Here is a 12,007-nt window from a genome sequence, read left to right on the forward strand (position 1 = left end):
CAGAGGAGGATAATGTAAATAGCATTTATCCACTGCTATGTGTACAGATCATAGAAACCCTCAAATATTAATTGAATCAATTCAGATCATAAAAATAAATTACTCCAAGTATTTTTTTCTGGTTCTCAAGAGCATATATTTCTCTAATAATGGAAATGATAGGTTTACAGCAGGCTTTTTATTTTCTTGATAATGCTGAATTGTCTTTCAAAGTAGTTACACTAATTTATACTCTTTCTAACCATGTATGAGGGTCTCTACTGCTCAACATGCTCAGGATTTGGTATTGCCTACCTTAACTTAGGTGTACAGTGTTAAGGCATTTACATAGTGGGTATAATTTGCATTTCCTTTGCTACTAATAAAATGGAAAATCTTTTCATATATTTATTAGAAATGTGAATTCTCCTTTTCTGAAGTGCCCATTTGAGGCTGTTCCACTGTCTATTAGTATATGCTGCATCTTGCTTATGAATCCCTTCTCGATACTACTAAAACCATAAATATACTCTCCTATGGGCCGGGTTGTGGTTGAGAGCTTGCCAAGCATGCATGAGGCACTGGGTTTAATCCTGGCACTACACAAAAATAAACAAAATAAAAGTATTATGTCCATCTACAACTAAAAAATATTTTTTTAAAAATAAATATCCTCTCCATACAGGTTGTAATTCTGCAACCTATACACTCAGAAAAATGAGAAATTATATCCCATCTGATTCAAATGTAGGATATGTCAAGATCATTGTACTGTCATGTGTAACTAATTAAAACAAATAAAAAATAGATTGCAAATAAGTATAAATGTAAAATAAATATAAGTCTGTATACTGAAAAACATATATTTTTTAGTTGTTGCTAGACCTTTATTTATTTATACGTGGTGCTGAGGATCGAACCCAATGCCTCACACATACTAGGCAAGTGCTCTACCACTGAGCCACAACCCCAGTCTCTCCTATATTAAACTTTTAAAAGCTTTATTGTTTTGCCTTTCATCTGCCATGCCTCTTAGGTCATTTTAATCAAGTGTTTTTGCATATAGATGAGACTATTTCCAGAGTCCTTATATTTTTTACTGATCTAATACTATTAATCCAACTGATGCCAATATCTCACACAGTCTTAATTACTGTAGTTCTAAATCTCTAGAACAGAAGCTTCCAACTTCTCTTTTTCAAGGGTGTTATGCATTTTCATGGGCCATTACAAACGTTTTTAAATTGTCTAGTTTGTAAAAATTTGCTAGGATTACACTAAATTTATATCAGTTTCCAGAAGATGGGCACCTTTACAAAATTGAATCTCTAATTCTTGAACCACTGTGCTGTACATTAACTTAGGTTTTATTTAAAGTCACACAATAGTAAGTCTTATACATATTTTGTTACACTCAAAATATATCTGCAGAGCCAAAGGTTGCAGTTCAGTGACAGAGTGCTTACCTAGCATGAGGAAGGCCCTGTGTTCAATTCTCAGCATCACAAATACATACATATATATTTATATTTACATATATGTAAATATAAACAAATATTTACATATATGTACACACATATATAAGAGATTTATAACAGTTAAAAACTGCTGACTTGAGCCCAGTGTGGTGGCACACACCTGTAATCCCAATGACTTGGGAAGTGAGGCAGGAGGATGGTAAGTTTGAAGACAGCCTTGGCAATTTAACAAGATCCTGTATCAAAGTAAAAAATAATATGGGCTGGGGATATGGTAGTGCACCCCTTGGTTTGAAAGAAAAAAAAGGAGAGAAAGAAAGAAAGCCAGCCACTCAGTCATGGATCTGAACAAAGGTATTATTTTTTAAATGATATATGAAAAGATATAATTGGGGGGGGGGGGAATTACCAAGTGGCATGGTTTGGGTGTCTCCCAAAAGTCCATGTATTAAAGGCCTAATCCCCAGCTTGGTACTATTAGGAGGTAGTAGAAATTTTAAAAGGTGGTGAGGTCTCCAGGTAACTAGGAGCATGTCCTCAAGGGGGGGACTGTGGGACCCTAGTCTCTTCATCTTTTTACTTCCCAGCTATGAGGAGAGCAATTTTGCCCCTCTAACATGTTTCTGCCATGATTTTGCTGCCTTATTACAGGATCAAAAGCAATGGGGTCAACTGAACATGGATTGGAAATCTCCAAAACTGAGCGAAATAAACCTTTTCTCTTTACAAGCTGATTATCTCAGGTATTTACAGTAATAGAAAGCTAACCAACACATATAGAGTGCACAGGATGAATATATATAAATATGAATGTAAAATTCCTTAAAATTTTTAAATGAAACAAAGTTCATCAAAATGCAATGGCTGCTGCCAGGTATGGTGGCACATGCCTGTAATCCCAGCAGTTTAGGAGGCTGAGACAGAAGAATCAGACAGAAGAGTTCAAAGCCAGCCTCAGCAACTGCAAGGCGCTAAGCAACTCAGTGAGACCCTGTCCCTAAATAAAAGACAAAATAGGGCTGGGGATGTAGCTCAGTGGTCAAGTACCCATGAGTTCAGTCCCTGGTACAAAAAAAAAGCAATGGCTGCTACATAATTTCATGTTAATTCTTAAACTATAAATACAATTATATAATATAGTTATATCGTAGTTATATCTCACTTCAGCAGGTTTAAGATACTTGAGATAACCTGCATGTCACATAAACAAGTGTCTTAAACATTACTCTTTGTAAGTTCTTAAATTTATCAAATGATGAACTATTTAAAATCCAGAGACTGGATGGCTAAGGATGTAACTCAGTGATATAGAGCTTGCTTAGTGTGCTCTAAGCCTTGGGTTCAATCCCCAGTACCAAAAAAATCTGTTTTCAAAATCTAGGGGCAGGTGTGAGGGTAACAGTCCAGTGGTCAAGTGCTTGGCTGGTATGTCCAGGCCTTGAATTTAATCCCATCACTGTATAAATAAATAAATAATACAGAGTAATTTTGAACTCATCAACTTCAATGGAATAAAGGAAGAGATGAACAAATAAAGACAAAGAGATTGAAACCTCATTAATACATGTACCATTGCTTGAGACTGAGAACCCAGCCCTTTGTTCCTATTGGCTATCTCCCCACTCTTGTCTAATTCACTAAACTTCTGTCATCTTTTTCTCATTTGTAAAATTGAACATTTCTATCAATGTCACATGTTAAGAACTAAATATAAACAGGTGCCTTGGAAAGGATACTTCAAAAATTAGTCAAACACAAAGCAATAGTTAAAGGAATTATAGCTATTCCCCTACCAGAAGAACATTATATTACGAGTGCCTATAATCATGGTTGTTGCAACACTGAAAATAACCCCTAACAAATTGCCTTCAAAATCTTCAAGGAATGGTAGGATTTGCTTTTTAAAAGAATTTTTGGTCTTGCCATGTGATGCCCTCTCCCATGTTGGGATATAGCAAGAAGGCCCTCACCAGAAGCCAGCACCACGCTCTTATACTTCCAGCCTCAGGAACAATAAGTTAAATAAAATTCTATCCTTTGTAAGTCATTTAAAAAAAATTTCAGAAGAAAAAAACATCTGAAACCATTTCTAATGTCTTAATGAATTCACTTCTGCCAGGCGTGGTGGTACACACCTATAATCCCAGGGACTCAAGAGGCTGATGCAGGAGGATCACAAGTTTGAAACCAGCCTTAGCAACTTTGTGAGACCCTGTCTCAAAAACTGAAGAGGGCTGGGGATGTAGCTCAGTGGTAAAGCAACCATGGGTTCAATCCCCAGTGCTGGGGGGAGGGGGGAAGTAGAAATAGGTGAAATTAATTGTAATAATATATTTTATCGAAATCAAACCAACATATTATCTTTTCACCATGTAATCAATATTTTAGATACTGAGGTGTATTTTTTTCATACTAAATCTAAAAATCTGTTGTTATATATTTCACACGTACAACATTAGCCACTTTCAAATGTTTAAGAGCCACAGGTAGTCTAGTGCCTACAGTACTGGACACAACAGATCTAAGGGACAGCTCTTCTAAAGATCACAGCAAGTAACAGACTGTGAATTGTAACATCAGAGTCAGACTGTAAAAGTGGGCAAAAACCAGGGGTACTTAGTTCTAATATTATGAAATTAAATAGCTTAATGCCAGAGTAGGGAAAAGGATAGCATCTTCAGTATGGACCAAAATAATGAAAAGCTCTCCACTAACCCTCTGTTCCTTTCCAAATTCCAGAATCAGGGCAGGACCATTGTGGAAAATGTCCTCCCTTTTTTTGTGTGTGTTTTTTTTTGTTGTTGGTGGTGATGGTGGTGATAATGGAGGTGTTAGTACTGATACTAAGTACAGTACCCATATGCTAAGTACACACTCTACCACTGAGCTATACCCTAGTCCCCCAATTTTTTTCTAACTCACTAGCCAAATTCTCTTCATTAATTTATTAAAGTACCTACAACAAATTGTCTTATTTTTTAGGGGGGAATAGTACATGCCATACCCCAGCTCAGCAATTTACCACTGAGCTCCATCCTCAGCCCTTTTTATTTTTTGAGACAGGGTCTCATTAAGTTGCTGAGGCTGGCCTCAAGTTCGTAATCCTCCTAATTCAGCCTCCCAAGTCGCTTGGATTACAGGTGGGGCTCATGCCCAGCTCCAGGACAAATTTAAACAATAACTTCTGCTTGTGAAAAATAAATTGCTGAACTGGGTGTGTTTATACTCTTCCAGGTGGGGTTGAGAGAAGACTGTGTATTTTAGTGGCAATAGGTCAAAGTACATTAGCTTTCTAGTTTAAAACAAACTGTCTAAAACGACAAGGAGATTTAATATTTGTTTTTCCCAAATCATTTTTACCAAGTTAAATTACACAGATACCATCTATTTACCAGTGCTTAATATGTAAATTTATTGAGGACACTAAAATTACAGCTCAGTAGTTTCAGCTCTGATTAATTCTGCTTGTTATCCAAAAATCTATCACTATCAATTAGGTGAAGCTTTTAAAAGGTAAAATGTATTAAAATCTTATTCTCCCAGCAGGTCAGGAGTCTGAGGCAGGAGGATTGCAAGTTCAAAGCCAGCCTCAGTAATTTAGCAAAGTCCTAAGCAACTTAGTGAGACCCTGTCTCAAAGTAAAAATTTTTAAAAAGGGCTGGAGATGTGGCTCAGTGGTGCAGTGCCCTGGTTCTAAATAAAATATTCTTTTAATGCAAAGAACTTCATGATGCCCCCTTTTCAAATAATGGGATAAACTACTAAAAAAGTGGCAAATCATCAGTGAAATTTTTAGGAACCTATTAAAACAAAATAGATACTACACTTAATGCTACATTTGTGAAAATATTTTATGCACAAACACAAAGATTAAAAACACTTTAAAATATCAGGATTATCTCTAATTATAATTTAGGGTTTTTTAATGCTCTTTCTATGTTTTCTATCATGGATGCATTATTGTTAGAAGAAAAACAAAACAGGCAAGTGGAAGCTGAAGCAATGCCAACCAATTTGGGATTACATTGGATTGACATGCCATAATTTCTAAAAGCATCCAAGGACCTTGCCTTATACATTATACATCCTCACCTACATTTAGATTTACAACATAGAATGCACACATTATGTAGTAAAGTAAGCTGTAAAACATTAGAGAAAGTAAATGGCTTTTTTTGGAAGAACAGAGAACAATTCAGCACCCTTGCAAAATAAATAACATTATAGCTAAAACTGAGTGCTTACAGAATCAGAGGATTCACAAGACGGTTTTTGCCCCACCCCCCCACCCCTGGAGTACAGAAAACAGGAGGAGTTCTCTGAACCACACCTCTAGCCCTACAGATTTGAGACAGCAGCTCAAGAAATTGCTGAGGCTGGCCTTGAACTTGGGATCCTCCACCCTCAGTGGGATTACAGGCAAGCACCACCACCACCCCTGCTGGCAGGAAAAAATGTCTCCAAAGTACAAAATGTAAACCTTCTACTAAATGCCACTGGATTATTCACTTTAAAATGGTTCGTTTTACGTTGATTTCACAATTATTTGGGAAAAGTAAACACATCAAAAGTTAACTTGATTAATACACCAGACTATATAAACACTTTGCTTTGCCCCCCAAACAATACTAATTTTCTTTTTAATCTTGTTTTCTTCATTCTAGAGCAACAAATAAGCATGTCCAATGTAAAAGCTACTGTGATACTGGCGGTGGAATGGATAAATACAAAAGAATACAGTGTAACACTGTATATCCTCCTGCCTTCAAGAAGCTTACAGCTGTGGAGTTATTACATCAAAGAGGGATACAGGTCAGAAAAAGAAGCCACAAAACAGGAGTGATGTTTTAATGAAGGTAAGTACTGTTGAGTTAAAAAAAAAAAAAAAAAACCGAGGGATGATTAGCGGTCAAAACTTGGAACAGGTGAACGAGACGAATTAGGACACAGGACTCGGTTGAGTGATGTTTAATCCTAGATGACAGGACAAAGCCACCCCTCCTCTTCCTCTAAGTGTACACAAATATTGATTGAAAAATGGGTTAAAATCTAACTATTCTAAGTAGCAAAACCAAAAGAACAAAGCAAAACCCCAAACCGCTTTCATGTGCCTGGAGGGCAGACGGTGACTATTCCATTTCACTTAATACCTAATACCTGGCTACACACTTAAGTTTTTACTTAATAAAAGCTGACAGTCGGCTGGACTGTCAACCCGCTCCCGAACACCCACTGGCCTCGCCGGCCTTGGCACTGCTCCGCGGGCGCAGGCTGTCAGGAGCAAGGCCGGGAGCACGACCTTGGCCTCCGACCTGCCCACCCGAACCCGGCTTTCACAGGACTGTCCCACAGGGCCGTCCCAAACAACTGAAAGCGGCTTCCCTAGTCCAGGCCACGCCAACTTGTAAATAAAGGTTGGAGGACCAGCTATCAATGGCAGGTGGGCGGCTCGGCCTCGCCAAACAAAGCTGGGGCTCCATCCCACAGACCTCGGCCGTGCACGCCCGCTGCCCGCCCGCCGCGGGCCCGCCAGCCAGCCCCGAAGCCCAGACCGCGCCACCACCCCCCGCGACGGCCATGGGAGCCCAGCCGATGGAGACTGGCCGCCGGAGACAGGCCGCCGCACCCCGCGCGCCCGCACAACCGCCGCTGCCGGAACGCGCAGGCAGCCCAACCGCCGTCCCGGCCCAACCAACGCGGGCAGGGGAGGAGAGGTGCGCGCGGCCGGCAGAGCGTGCTAGCCACTCGGGGGTCGCAGGGGGGAGGCTGAGCGCGGGGAAGGAAGGGGCGAGGAGGCGCTGAAGCCATCGCTGAATGCAGCGCCAGGAGGGCCTCCCGGAGGAGGTTTTGCCCTTTTCCCCTTAGAAGGTGTAGATGGTTTGACCCCCCACCCCGAGAGAGGTGCCTTGTCCCAGCCCCGGCTGGACTGTACCATCGGGCGGTGCCGCCGGGATTTCTCCCCCCCACCACCACCATCAATTCCCCCCCCACACCCGGGTCCGCGGTCGGTTGGCCCCGGCCGGGCTCTGAGACGCGGAAAGAGTTGGGCGCCATTTTGGGTGGGACTAAGCAAAGACGAAACACCCTCCCAGACTATGGGGTACTCTGGACCCTGGCTTATCCAGTTCCCTTAATCCTTTAGGTACTTACACGACGTTGGCTGAGGGGAGCTGGAAGATCAGCGGGTCCCCGATCCTCTCTCCCTAGGGGTGATGGAAATCAAACCCCCCCGCCACCTCCAGGTGGTTCTTCCCGCCGCAGAGTGGGAGCAGCATAAAAGGCGGGGCCTTATTAGCATAATCTGCCTGGCAACCTGATCTCGACGTTATATGATTGGTTACACTCTGTAAACTCCAGGCCGTGCCTAGAGACGAGAAACGCTGGGGCGAACTGACAGGCCCAGATTTAAGAGTCATGACGAAGATCCTGAGACGCTTATTCAGTCGGCAGAGAAGCCAAAAGGAGATTCACACAATGGCCCAATGACTGAAGGCCTCTTTATTTCGTGCTCTACTGTTCACGTAAAATCCAATCGAAGAGCGGGTCTCAGGCGGCGCTCGCCTGCGTTTGTACTCTAAGCCAATCAGAAAGCCCGACTCTTTGCATTCAGGGTCAAGCCCCCTCTGGGGCCTGGACAAGGTGGAGGAAAGTATCCAGCGGTGTGTCCACAATAAGAGGACTGACTGTGCGCGGGGATTCCCAGCCCATATTCCCGCACGCCTGAGAGGCTCAGAGTTCTGGGGAGCACACCAGGGCTGTGGCGGGACAGGCGTCAGCTGGGGCCTTCCCGCCCCACCAGGAGTTTTCATCCCAAGGGGCCTGCCAGCCTCGCGCGGGCGAAAACCAAACACTACCACAACGCTTCCAGGCTCAGCGCGCCCAGGACACGCCTCAGTCTTAAGTCTTTCAGGGTGCGCCCCGCTGACCCAGGCGCAGCCCATCCACCTTTCAGTCCTTGGGAACCTATCTGCGTTCAGTTCCTGTCAAACCAGAAACCGTCTTCACTGCATCTCTCCTCCCCCCTTTACCATTCTGAAAATTAAATTGAGTTCCATAAACACTGAGAAGCATTAGTTAACTCTGGTTAAACAAGTGATTTAAGCCATTCATTTCTCAACCTCAGACTTCCACATCTTATCCTCTCTTAAAGTTGCCTTCTCAAAGGGCAACAAAGTAGATAGCAGCTCAGGCTTTGGAATACAAACCTCAATTCTAACTACCCGCTGGCAATAGGGAAGGCAACTAGTTTTCAAAGACCTTGGACCTTTGTACTTTCAGGGAATAGTTTTCTCATCCACGTTTTGAAGATTAAATGAGATCTCTTTAAAATACTGAGTAAAGTGCTTTCCTTAGCACACTGCCCAGAACTTAAACAGAATGCTGATGATAAAACCTACAAACTGGCTAAACTATTATCTAACAAAAAAAATAAGGAGAAAATGGGGGAGGGGGGACGACAGATATTTCCCCTTGTAGATATTTTCTTGAGAACAGAAAATATCTACAAGGGGAAAAACTAAAATTCATTTGATATTCTCTTTACTGATTTGTTTAAATAATTGAAAATAGTGGAAAGAAGAGGAGAGTGTTCTGTTTTTAAAAATTCAAAAACAGCTGGGCACAGTGAGGCAGGCTGTGATCCCAGGAGGCTGAGGCAGGAGAATCATAAATCCAAGGCCAGTCTCAGCAATTTAGTGAGGACTTAAGTAACTTAGCGAGGCCCTGTCTCAAAATAAAAAAAATAAAATAAAATAAAAAGGGCTGGGGATGTGGCTCAGTTGTTAAGTGCCCCTGGGTTCAATCCCTGGTACCAAAAAATAAATAAATAAAGGTTAAGAGTAATAAACCTTGCTGAATTTAATTGAAAAAATATATAAGGGGATCTGATGAGGTAAACTTTAACATTTTTGGTGAGAAGTGATATTCATTATTCACTCTTTACTGAGTATATGAACATGGAAGTCATTTGCCTTAAGAATGAATATATTGGCTAAGAGAGTCATTAAAATGATCTCTTTTTAGTGTTGTGAGTGACATATTATGCCAAAGGTTGGACAAAAGCTCCCACGCCTTAAAACCCTTGGCCTCTGAGGAGAATTCCTTTTGAGATTCATTAGAATTGGAAGTCTCTGAGGTCTGCTAACCAGAAATGACACAAGAAACCAAAAGAACATTCATCATGAGATGTCGGCCTATTTGAACCAGAGTGTCCCAGTTATCCTCACGAACTTAAAGAAATGTTCTAAAACTTCGAAGTACACAAATATTACAAGTAGACACCATCCCACAGCTTGTTTTTATTCAAGATGGTCTGAAATGAATCTTAGGAATTTGCTTTTTATATGGTTTTAAATAGTTTCTTAAAATTTACACAGTAAAGGGCTGGGGTTGTGGCTCAGTGGTAGAGCACTTGCTAGCTCATGCAAGGTGCTGGGTTCAATCCTCAGCACCGCATAAAAACAAATAAAATAAAGGTACAAAAAATTTTACAAAGTATAAGCCATTTATTGTGGTGTACAGAAAATATTTATTATATATGTACTGTATACCAGTCACTGTTCTACACAATGAGGATAGAAGAGGGAACAACAACAACAAAAAATTAACTCCCTGCTCTCATGAAGTTTCCAGTCCCAGGGAAGCCACCTAAGAAAATTCATAAATAATTTTAGGTGATAGCCAGACACAATAGTACAGTGTAATCCCATCAACTCAGGAGGCTAAGGCAGGTGGGTTATAAATTCAAAGCCAGCGTCATCAACTGGCCCTAAGCAACTTAGCAAAACCCTGTCTCAAAATAAAAATAAAAATGACTATGGATGTAATTCAGTGCAGTAGTGCCCCAGGTTACATTCCTAGAACCTAATAATAATAATATATCATAATAAACATAATAATAATTTCTCTATTATAATTAATATAATGTGTTATAATAAACATAATAATTATCATTATTCCAGGTGATGATAAATGCTGGGAAGAAAATAAAGCAAGAAATACAAAAATGTGAGAATGCTGACAATTCAAACAGGGGGTCAGAAAACTCCTTTCTAAAAGATACTAACATGGGCTGACAGTTAAATGATTGGGGGGGGGGGGGCGGGGGTGGGTGGGTAGCCAGTCATGCTAAGATCTTGGAGAACATTCCAGTCTGAGAGAACAGCAAATGGAAAAGCCATGAAACTTTTTTTTTTTTCAAAGTAGTATGGTGTGCACAAATTCATTCAATTTTCCATTGAAAAAGTATTAATTGGGTGCTTACTGTATGCCAGGCATATATTAGGTGCTTTAGGATTCATCAATTAACAGACCAAAGGAAAAAATACAAAAATTTGTGCCTTTAGGTACTTTCACTCTGATACACTTAAAAAAAAAAAAAGAAAAAGAAAATGAAAATGCCCTGCTGAACACAGGGCAAAGGGCATAGTGATACAAGACAACTTGGGGAACCAGGGAACAGATCATATAAGACTTTGTGGTATTGGAGTTGTTTTAAGTTCATTTTAAGCAAAGGAATGAAACAATTTTTTTTTTCTAAGATAACTCTAGCCACTATGGTGCTTATTTTGTTGGTGGAGGGTACAAGATACTAGAGGCAAGGAATATATATTTCAATGTGCTCTAAGTAGAAAATGATGGTGATCTTAACCAAAACAGGAGCATGAATGAGGGGACATGTGTAAGCACATATATATTTTGGAGATGAAACCAGAGAACTTGCAAATGGATAAGATATGGGACAGAATGATGTTTGCTGATAATGACAAGAGAATGATCAAAAATTACTACAAAATTGAGACTTGAGCCCGGCATGGTGGCACACACCTACAATCCCAGCAGCTGGGGAAGCTGAGACTGGAGAATCATGAATTCAAAGTCAGCCTCAGCAATGGTGAGGTGCTAAGCAACTCAGTGAGACCCTGTCTCTAAATAAAATACAAAATAGGGTTGGGGATGTTGCTCAATGGTTGAGTGCCCCTGAGTTCAATGCCTGGTACTCCCCCCACCAAAAAAAAAAATTGAGACTTGACCAAGTAAATGCTGGTATCTTAACTGAGACTAGAAAGAATGGGAGAAATATAGTTAGATAATTGTAGGTAGTCATATTAAGTTTGAAGTATCTTTTGGAACCTCCTAATACTTACCACAGGCTATGTTCTTATACTAACTATATAGAAAGATGACAGTATGCCAATGGTACACCTCAGCCCAAGCCCTGTGCCTGGTCTGTATTGTGAATGGGGAGACACAGAGAAGAAAGAAAGGGAGGGAGGGAAGGAAGGAGGGGAAAGAAAGAGAGAGAAAGAAAGATTTTTTTTCAGAAATCCAAAAAGACACACTATAAAGGCAGCTGGGTTTCAAGGGAGGGATAGGGACTGGAAATAAAATTTTGAAATAACCAAATAAAGCTTTATTTAGCTACATAGACTTAGAGCAGGGATGTAGTTCAGAGTTGGATCATTGCCCAAATACATATTAGCTGAGGTCTAATTAGTTGCAGCCATCTAATGACGATTAGAGAAGAAACAGAAGCCTGATGTGACTATAAA

At 40.6% G+C, this 12,007-nt stretch overlaps 1 protein-coding gene and 1 pseudogene across 1 annotated transcript in view; one reads left to right on the plus strand and one right to left on the minus strand.

The window, feature by feature from the left end:
* Positions 1-7,963, minus strand: part of Prdm10 (PR/SET domain 10) — a 93,440-nt gene extending 85,477 nt beyond the window's left edge. The window contains exon 1 of the mRNA XM_027945541.2: positions 7,608-7,963. The gene's annotated coding sequence lies outside the window, so the exon portion shown is untranslated. The remainder of the gene's footprint in view (positions 1-7,607) is intronic.
* A 3,622-nt stretch (positions 7,964-11,585) lies between these two features.
* LOC114100754 (small nucleolar RNA SNORA51) lies at positions 11,586-11,709 on the plus strand (annotated as a pseudogene).
* Positions 11,710-12,007: the final 298 nt, after the last annotated feature.

Source organism: Marmota flaviventris, chromosome 9, assembly GCF_047511675.1.
Source record: "Marmota flaviventris isolate mMarFla1 chromosome 9, mMarFla1.hap1, whole genome shotgun sequence".
NCBI classification, from domain to species: Eukaryota; Metazoa; Chordata; class Mammalia; order Rodentia; family Sciuridae; genus Marmota; species Marmota flaviventris.